This window comes from Anopheles arabiensis, chromosome 3 (assembly GCF_016920715.1).
Source record: "Anopheles arabiensis isolate DONGOLA chromosome 3, AaraD3, whole genome shotgun sequence".
Lineage (NCBI taxonomy): Eukaryota > Metazoa > Arthropoda > Insecta > Diptera > Culicidae > Anopheles > Anopheles arabiensis.
In genome coordinates, this window is record NC_053518.1 from 25,674,423 (window position 1) to 25,684,041 (window position 9,619).

General features: G+C 43.2%; 1 non-coding gene across 1 annotated transcript; it reads right to left on the minus strand.

Annotated features, from left to right (window-relative positions):
- Positions 1-4,047: 4,047 nt before the first annotated feature.
- Positions 4,048-4,120, minus strand: Trnaa-agc. The gene has a single exon. It is a non-coding gene; the product is annotated as a tRNA-Ala (tRNA).
- Between the last annotated feature and the right edge of the window lie 5,499 nt (positions 4,121-9,619).

The window sequence follows — 9,619 nt, forward strand, 5'->3', positions numbered from 1 at the left end:
CCAACACAAACGAGCAAACATCCATCAAAATGGACAGTGCAGCAGCAGTGATTGTGTGTGGTGGTGCTGGCAGTGGAACGATAAAAGGGTTAAAACGCATCCAGAGCCCGGCACGGTTCGCTTATTTTGCCAACTGTGTCAACAGCCTAGCGGGCAGCCCGATTTTTCCATGTTTAATTTCCCGCATCGCAAATATCATTTTAATTCGCTCCACAGCGCTGCTGGCCTGTGACGGACGGACGGACGGACGGATGGTACGGATCCGGTTCACGGCACATTTTAGCTGACCCGCGCTACCGAGATACGAGCTATCGAGAGCAAGTGCAAGCTTTACGAGGGCTTGCTGCTGGATAGGTTACGATTTTCGGGTACAAGCCTTCCGCCAACGATCCGGTGCAAAATATGTCCGCAAACAAAAAGAGGAAAACACGACCGGAAAGCTACTGGAGCGTCAAATTAAATAGCGTTGTCGCTTTCGCAGTGCGTTCGTATGTGTGTGAGTGCGTGGTGCCGCCGATACGCCATCGCGCTGTGTTAACGTCAGGAGACGTTCGCGTCATTCGCTGGAGTGTGCATGAGAGAGAGTAATTTAAAAATAAATATCATGAACATCCGGCAGTACGTTTCTTGTTTTTATAAACGTTAACCATTAAGCAAAATTCGGAAAAATCCTCCCCGTCAAACAGAGATCTTAACAAACAACGCATCTTTTGTGTGGAAAAATACATTTCGACCGGTGTGCACTGTACTCGTACTTCGCCATTGATTTACTGCACACCACGCAATGCAATTATTCGTTTAATTACTTAACTTTCGAATTGCTCCTGTGAGTGTGTGTGTGTTTTTTTTTTAATTCGTGGTACTTCCAATAAACGCACCATAAACATACACACAAACGCATGCGCCCGTGTGTGCATGCGGTGGAAACACTTTTCTCAAATTGCGTCCAAAAAGCGCACTCTTCTTCCAACCGAGGTCTACCATTTTCGGTGGTTTCTCGCATGATTGTGTTTTTTCCATCCATTTTACGGGGGCTCGACCATCATTCACTTATTTCCTTTAACCGTGTGTGTGTGTGCACCATGGAGTGAAATTATATTAAAAACCCAAAACCAAACAACAGCACGGTTCAGTTGAGCTTGACGCACGGGACGGTTCGATTCGTTGGAACGGATTATTGATAATTTTGTTTGCGAAACGCGTTAATGGTTTAAGTCCATTTAATTTCATGTGCAGTTTTAATTCTCCTTTACACAGAATTTTAAATTGATTTAAATGAAATTTAATCAACATTTAGGTTAACATGCTTCCAGTTATTACTGATATGTAAACGAACTTTTTTTAAATTGTTGTTAAAAGAAGTTGACTGATCGAACATATATGAAACGAAAAGATAAAGCAAGAAAGCGATACAAAGAGGAGAAGTAAGAAATGATAAATCCTAGCCCTGCAAAGTTTCTGTAAGACTTAAAACAACCCTTATCCATAAGAGATCGTAGAGATGGAGGTGCATGGTGGTTTATAAAAACTTGACACAGAGTTTGTAAAATACAACAATACAACAAAATGAAAGGAGTTGGGCATCATACTCAACACACAAATGCCATGAGCAGGAATATACTGAGTTTATGATAGTGAGAAATCCCCAGAAACCCCAATCACATACATTTTTCAACAGATTCATTTAAACATAACGTAACCGATAAGACAGCTTAAGTGCAATGCTCAATTGTTGTGCATTAAAATTGCTTCTTGCGCCAAAATTGCTTTCCAACTGCAAACGTACTAACGAGCTAGCAACAGCCAGTGGCCGGTCTGGCAAATCCAATCAGCCGCACTGCCCATGGCACTGCGTAGCTAAAACCATTCTGGCTATAGTTAGATTTTACCGAGCAATTTAAAAGCTAAAACTCTAGCGACACTCCAACCCCCTTCCTTCTCTCCCCATATCGTGAACCGAATCCGACCACCAAGCGCCCATTATCTGGCGAACGCATAAGACTTTTCGACCGTGTGGCCATTGCACTCCGCGGAAAATCGTTGACCACACTCGGCGCAAAGTACGCTGCACCATTTTCCCGACCTATCTCGGTCGCTTTAAATCCATTCGACAAGCCTAATCGGTAACCAATACCGCCACTCGTTACCGTCCACTTCCGGGTCCGTGTCGTGCAAAAATGGGAACTTTGGTGGCTGTCGGAGTCGTTGAACAAAAACCAAAATAAAAAAAGGATCGAAAGCTAACCGACCAGATAGCAGCCCCGTTGATACTACTGCAATTTGCAATTCGCAGTGCAGCAGCAGGTATAAAGCTGGCCCACCTATCAACCGGGCAGAGCTCCCAAAATCAGAGCACTTGTAGCCGCACAAATAGGGACGCAGGACACTCACACATTCGCAGAGCGCAGCAATAACAAAAAAAAACTGCCTCCGCTTCCGGTTTTGTACCGAGAATGTACCGTGTTTCGATATCATCGTACATTATTTCCGGGCACAAATGTTCGCTCCTCGGTCCGTGGGCAAACATTTGGCTTGCCAAAACGGGGGGAGAGAGAGAGAGAGAGAAGGGACGTTTTGGAACTGCAAAACTGGTGGAATCAAAAGCGATCTGCATGTACGGGTTTCGCCTTCGTCGACCACAGCCCGGGGCGGCCAGCCTCGGTGGCTCCGGTGTGACCGGATAATGGTCAGTTCCAATTTTGGGGTTTTGGGGACAGGTATTTTTCAATTTGTATGTACACTGTGGTTTTTCTGGGCTCGCTACTCGCTACCATTCTGAGCCGATTTGCTTCCGTGAGTGTGGCAGCCGCTGCTCTATTTGGCCCCTTTCCCCGTCTTGTATGTGGCTCCCCTTCCCCGGGAGTAAAGGAAAGGTTAGTGCACTACGAACAGGCGTTTCCATTATTGGGCCAGGCTTTCAGCCAGCCACCGGGCAAATGTATCTCTGCGGTTTTTTGTCCACTCCACCCAACCCGTACCAGATCTTTCTTCTCCCCTTTGTGTCGAAAAAGCCATTCCGACTGATCTTTGCGTGTGGATCGTGTGGAACAAAATGGTTGCAAATGGTTATCTGCTGGTCGGTTAACGAAAAAATCACACACGCACAAACGCATGGACGAAATCCACCTGAAACCTGAATTGCTTTCGGAATAATCGTGGCAGGAATTTTGTCGGTGGTCTCCACAAAACTAAAGACTGTTTTCGATTGTCGTCACTATACCACCATCCGTTTTGGTGATGATACTGTTTTTAAGCTCGAGCACCTTGTGAGCGATAAAATGAAAAACTAGTTTCGGTTCAATTTTACAATGCGTTTTTGTTGTGGAAAGTGTTAATTACTCTTTCGGGGGTGTAGAGGAAAGTATTCAACTGCTGGTAGAGAAGTATCTTTGATAATACCATTGCAATAATCGTTTTAGGAATGGTTGATCTTGGTTTTTGTCTGTTTGTGCATTATATGGAGTTTAATTTCTCGTGGGTAATTTACACTTCCTATGAGATTATATTTATTTCTAATTACACCCAACTAAGTAAACTTCATCGCTTGATGGCACAATATCGACCACATGCGTTTTGTGCATGCGGCAGAAGACAATAATAGTTTCAAACATGAAGCTGTCATAACAGCTTGATCAAATACCCGAAATAAACACTGTTAGTCTAATACGTTCGTTAAACGATTGCATTGCAAAAATTTGCATTTTTTTTTTCTTCTAAAATTAGTCTCATTACATCTCAATATTATCTCAATTAGATCTCAATAAGTTTTACAAATATTTAAAATATGTGTTATTATTCTAAAACAGAGGGAATCATTACTTTCAACTTTCAATTAGTGGTCTTTCTAATTTTAAAGTCATATTTTCCCGTTTATCTTTGATTTGAGCAATATTTTTTTTAGCTTTGCAGTTGAAATAACTCAGAAGAGTTTCATTTTATGTTGAAGAAGTAGTAAGTTTTTTTGTAGTAATTCGTTGTTCATCAACAAACGTATATGAAAGCCTATGTCGTGAGCAAAAATGGAATCAATAATAAAAAAAACTCTCTTGGAGATGCCGGGTATCGATCCCGGTACCTCTCACATGCTAAGCGAGCGCTCTACCATCTGAGCTACACCCCCGTGGTTGATGAAGGTGCGCTATTTTAGCACTTGGTTCGTTGTTTCGGTACGGTGAACCACTTAAATGTTCCGTAAAGTGATGTGAAGTGATAAAAATAACAGTAATAACTGAGCAAAAAGATGCGTTCTATAAACATCCATTAATTTAGATGATACAGATAGCACATCAGAATCATCGAAAGGGACTAAACTATTAGATTGTGCAACAACTAGATCTCTTAAATTAGGGCCAGTCAAAAATAAGTTCAAAAATGGGCACTGAAAGGGTCAAGCAGGGCTAAGCTTGTTAAGCTGAGCGGCAACTGGACGCTATTGCAAATCGCAGTTATTTGCAATTTATAATACAGAATGGTATGACTTATTTTAAAACTGCTCGGTCAAAAACCTTGATGTGAATGGATTTCTACTTACGTAGCAGCATAACTGATATCAAATAATTTACGAAAATAACGTATCAGAGCGTATCATTAGAAATAGAAGCACGGTTGCAAATGTATTTGAAGCGTATGTGTTTAAAGCATCTTTTGGACAATTAGATTCATTTTTTACTTTTGTATAACACTTCCTCCTTTTATTTCAAATAATAATATGTTGAGCTATGTTTAATCCACAATACAAGAAATTGCCACAAATAATGAATAATCATTTTAAACTTTTTAATGATTGTGTTTTGATTAAAGTTTTTTTTGGATAATACTCTTAAAAGTAAAACAAAACTACTTCCTCCGTTTCCCCCCAAAAACATAGCTTCCTTTGTCTTGATCGAGCATGATCAAAGCACAAAACAATTTGCAATGAATATCTCTAGAGCAATCTACGGCAAACAAGTCCCAGCACTTGAATAAAATAACATTCTCATATGCTCAAACCCGCACCTCTCACTCCACCCTGTGCCACACTGTGGCGTTGAGTCCAACTCTCCTCGGAGGAATCTTCACATCCCTTGGAGAAATATTTTTCGCATTGAAATGCTAATTCTTCACTCCATGCTGCACAATTTAGATCAACCGGCACATGGCAAGGCTGGCACAAGCTCGGCTCCGTGTGTCTTTTTTTCCATTTCGCCCTTCCTCTCCACACACACGCACGGTCGGGACGAACGGTTCGGTTAGAAATATTTTCGGAATGTTTTGAAATGGATATTTAATTTCCATCCATGTATGATTTGCTCGTGCCCTTTTTTTCTGCAGCCCCCTGCTACTCCGCCATCGAACGGAAAAGATGTTTCACGGATAAGCCAACCAGCCGTTCGTACTCCTCCGCCTTTGCTATCTGCCTATCCTTCCCGGCCCGGTGCTGAGGCGGAAAGGCAATAAAATCTGACACTACTGCTTGCCGACCGCTTGCCACACACGTAGGGCCAGCTTTCGTCGGGGGCCGCAGACAGATTGTATGCCGCAGCAAATATCGCCACCGTCATGGGTTCCCGCCCTTCATCCCGCTCGGCGCCTAATCTCGAATCGCCAAAATGCATTCCACACATCACAAATATGGGGGGAAACAGGAAACGAAAAGACCCCCCCAGGAGAGCTTCCGCCCGGGACGGAGAGGATATATTGCTCCCCATCTAAGGGAGAAAAATGGTACTAGACGGATGCTGGCGCTGGATGCCGTGGAACAACGGGTAGAGTATAAACCAGTGGAAAATCTGCATACATATATATTCGGAAAGCCGAACAAGCAACAGACAGTTTTCAACATGAAGGGGGTGGAAGGGTGTGTGCGGTCTAAAATGAAATGAAAAACGAACCCACACAAAAAAAAGGAAAATCAAAACTACCCAAGAAACCCTCCTGAAACACGGTACGAAACGCGGTACCGACGACGATATGCGAATAAATAAATGCCTTTTTGCATTTCACCATACATCCTTTTATTGGTTTGCTCGTGTGTGAAAGGCTTCCCGTGACCGTGCTCTAGAGGGCAATGGTCGCGCGAGGAAAGCCTCCGGGGCTAGAGGGGATAGGGGATGGTGGCAATTTTTATCGCTGCCCAAGATTTTTATGGTTTTTCATATGAATATTTAAGTTGCTCCTTTCGTCACATTCCACGCCACGTGTGTGGCAATGGAGGGGAATAAGGAGAGAGAGAGAGAGAGTTTTATATCTTTCCTGCAGTCGTATGCGGTACATGGCTTTTTTTGTGCACTCTTTTTGATAGTTAATCTTTTGCCCCACTGCATCAGGACAGCGTATGGTGGAGAATTTAAAATTATCTTGATAATATATTTATAAAGTTTCTAAACAAACTTTTGCTTTTACCGGCAAACGAGCTTTCACTGTAAACGCTGTTCACATAAATACGCTTATCTGGTCGGATCGTTGCCTGGTCAACCAAAAAGTCATTTCCATTTTATGGTCCCTTGAAAACGAAAAAAAACACCCTTTTACCCATTGACCTAATTAACACAGTCGAACAGATAATGTGATCCCATCTCGCCCCAGGCACAATTTATTGCATTTTTAATCTGCTCCAAGCTGCCATTCAAACGCCCATTGAGATTTAAATTACTTTCCGTTTGTTTGATGGTTTGGTCACCGAAAAAATAATCGGAAGAAATGAGACAAAAATGCGTCACCAGCCTCTAGTTGACAACTGGACGTAATTTTAATAAAGCTCGATCGTTTTTTCCCCGTTGAAATCAAACCCGTAACTCTGCACTTCTTCCCGGGCAGAAAGTTTTGCAAAGAATGTACGCCTTTCAAAACCCCAGAAAGCAGCAAAAGCAGCGATGGAAAGAATGCGAAATATGCTCCCCATCGTCACCCACTCAGACAGCAGTGAGCTGGGGCAATAAAAAAATCGTTTGTTCCCCGGCGCTCATGTCACACTGTGCGGACGAACAAGGAACAGGGATACCTTTCTGTCACCGGCAAGGCGAGCTGTCTGTCCCCCCCTCCCCCTCCGTTCCCAAAATATGCAGCGTGCCACCCCGTGCCGCCTTTGCATTCGGGGACGCTGACACGAAAACTTCCGGCAAATGCACTTCTTGACAATTTTCTGTTTCCCGTTTTACTTCCAAACTCCCCCCTATCGAAATGGGAAGATCTAACGGCAAAGGAAAGTGACACACGTCGTGCAGGGGGTTGGCTCGGAGTCGTTTCCGGTTCTCTTATGCTCGCCTCACTTTATGTGCTGCTTTCCTTTCCGGCACAAAACCTCCCATTGTTTCTCAAGCCTTTTCTACACCGATGTTAAACCATGGAGGGTTTTTTTCTCATTCTTTCGTGCAATCTAAACGTTTGAAGCAGTCCAACAAAAAAAACAAGAAAAAAACAGTATCCCTATTCGGGTAGGTTTTTCCTTCGTCTGCGTTTTCATCTCGTGAAGGGTTTTGTTTTTGATTGCCCACTCTATATAGATTCGCGCGGAGCGTTCGTTTCCTTTTGTGTGACATTAATTTTTAACTTTTTCTACTATTTCCGCTCTCTATCTCTCTCTTAGCTCCTTTCTCTGTGTCACAAGAGCGGCATCAGGTTTATGTTAAAGGAAAATGGTTCCGCCCTTTCCACATGCGCTAGATAGTGCAGCCTGACATGCGACACCGCACACCGTACACCGATGCATATCAAATGGTTATCGCATTCTGCACGAAACGGCATATTGTCGTCGTTGCTGCCCCCTTTGACTCCCTGCCTCCCTCTCTATTGTCTGCTTGTTGCCCAAATTTGCATACGAAGTGGTGCAAAAGACACATACACAGGCGGAGAGTCGGTTGACAGACGGCCCTGCTGCTCAATGGTGAGGCTCTAATTGCTGGTAATCCGGCGAACTAAGCATTGCTTAATCGTTCCTGTGAGCTAATTGGCGTGTGTGGTGGCAAACTGATAAGCTCATCCGTTCGGGCGGAAATAAACACATTAGGAAGGGACACAATTTATGATTATGTCCTGTTCACACGATGCAAAACAGGACGTTCCGTATGGTGCTAGGGTGGAAAAGGTAGGCTGAAGCGTGGTTGTGAAGGCATTGGCGAGTTTCTTGGAGCAATGTGCACGATTGTGCTTGGTATGAAATGTAAATTAATATTTTGCAAAACGAACAATTTTTCATTTGAGTTTAGTACTTTTTGGGCGCTTTGTTTTATTACGTACTTCTTCTGCAATGTTATAGGCAAGTAAGAAACGTGCCTGTCAATATGCTAGCAGCGCACCACAACCTTTATTGAAATACCATAACAACTCGAACCCACGCACACGCCCACCCAAATGGAATGTAATTTTGAAACATAACCTCAAATAATCCAACCGAAGCTTTTAACCGAAGCAAGCACTCTCAGCCTGCCTTTGCTGCAATTGACGTCATTCTTTGAGTGTGCCGTGGCAAGCAGCCGAACATTCGCTTTTCCTTCCCATTTGACTGTCCTTGACAATATGAAACTTTTCAAGCACACACTTGACTTGACTTACCCTCCATGCTCGACCAAAAAAAGAAAAACCGAAAAGAAGCTTGTGCAGAGGTTAACTTTTTCTTCCACGGAAACATAACCACTGCCAACTTTACGCTGGCCATCGCCAGTTGCCTTTTGCCCATTTCTCGCGCTTTTTCACACAAACACACTTGCACACTTGTAGAACGATAAACTGCACAAGCGGCCGAAGAGGAAGGCATAGCGGGCGCTCCATGCTCAAACTCGCCGTGAGAGCCCACAAACAAACCGGAAGCTGACAGCACAACCTTTCATTCGCTCGCCACAAATCGTTTGGCAAGTGTTTCCGTGAAGGGCACAAAATTTATGGAATTCTGTGTTTTATTTCTTCCTGTGCTGGTGCATGGCTCAAAGCAAGCGAACCCACTCTCTCTCTCTCTCTCTGTCTGCTATATTCGCTTTCCCTCCCTTATCTTCTGCTTTCACATCGTTCTTTTGTTTTACCCGAGCAACGGAATGACCAGCCAGTAGCGGGAAAATCTATTGTTTGTCACGCTGACAAGTGGTGAACGGTTCAAAGTTTGATTCACAATGCTGCAAAACAATAAGGTAAGGCGTACTCTTGATGTAAGGGAAAAGCAATGTGAAGTTAAGATTTATATCATTAAATGTAGCTTTAGAAATAAAAATTCGACAGCATCCTATGAAAATTAACACAAAATGTTAAATAAATTATATTCCCTAAATATCATCATTCTCTATTGTTAACATATGGTTTGTTTTTTTTAAAAGTAATTAACAGCTAACATATCGTTTTTGTAAGTATCCCATTTTTGCTTCATTCATTGTCTTGAACCACTTCGTAACATCATTTAAGAATGCCAAAACGCCTCTCGTCCTCCCTAGTTTGTGTCACCATTCTGACATCCATTTTCACCCTCACTGTCTTCTTTCTTCCCCCCACAGCACAACTGCACAGTGTCAAAGTTCCCCGCCTTGACCGAAAAGGACTCTGGAGCTTGGCAATTATCTACCTGAAGAAAAATAACAACCAGATGTCCCAGATACTGGGGTATGAGCCCAGCAGCAGCTTGGGGAAGAAATGGAACGAAGGAAAGTTTAGTGATAAT